This window comes from Terrapene carolina, unplaced genomic scaffold (assembly GCF_002925995.2).
Source record: "Terrapene carolina triunguis isolate 2854851 unplaced genomic scaffold, T_m_triunguis-2.0 Scaffold233, whole genome shotgun sequence".
NCBI lineage: Eukaryota > Metazoa > Chordata > Testudines > Emydidae > Terrapene > Terrapene triunguis.
The window spans coordinates 7,214,134-7,215,063 of record NW_020664584.1 but is presented as its reverse complement, the minus strand read 5'-3'; positions in this window follow the sequence as shown (position 1 = coordinate 7,215,063).

The window sequence follows — 930 nt, the reverse complement described above, 5'->3', positions numbered from 1 at the left end:
TTCCTGGGTTGGTGTTTTTGTTGTGTGGTGTGTAGTTGCTGGTGAGTATTTGCTTCAGGTTGGGGGGCTGTCTGTAAGCGAGGACTGTCCTGTCCCCCAAGGTCTGTGAGAGTGAGGGATCGTCCTTCAGGATAGGTTGTAGATCCTTGATGATACGCTGGAGAGGTTTTAGTTGGGGACTGTAGGTGACAGCTAGTGCCATTCTGTTACTTTCTTTGTTGGGCCTGTCTTGTAGTAGGTGACTTCTGGGTACCCTTCTGGCTCTGTCAATCTGTTTCTTCACTTCACCAGGTGGGTATTGTAGTTTTAAGAATGCTTGATAGAGATCCTGTGGTGTTTGTCTCTGTCTGAGGGACAAATGCGGTTGTATCTGGTGCAGACCAGTGGAAGTCTGTGATATTGCAGGCAGGCACCTGGATTCAAAGTACACCTCTACCCCGATATAACGTGACCCGATATAACACAAATTTGGATATAATATGGTAAAGCAGCACTCCAGGGGGGCGGGGCTGCGCACTCCGTCGGATCAAAGCAAGTTCGATATAACACGGTTTCACCTATAACGCGGTAAGATTTTTTGGCTCCCGAGGACAGTGTTATATCGGGGTAGAGGTGTATTGGACCAGGGCTGCCCAATACAGAGACATTAAGTGCATGCTTCTTGTTGACTGGGCATCTTAGGGTATGTCTACACTACGAGGGTAATTCGATTTTACTTAAATCGAATATGTGGAATCGATATTGCAAAGTCGAACGTGTGTGTCCACACTAAGGACACACTAAGGACAGTAATTCGACTTTGTGAGTCCACACTAACGGGGCGAGCGTCGATATTGGAAGCGGTGCACTGTGGGCAGCTATCCCACAGTTCCCGCAGTCCCCGCTGCCCATCGGAATTCTGGGTCGAGCTGCCAATGCCTTCTGGGTAAA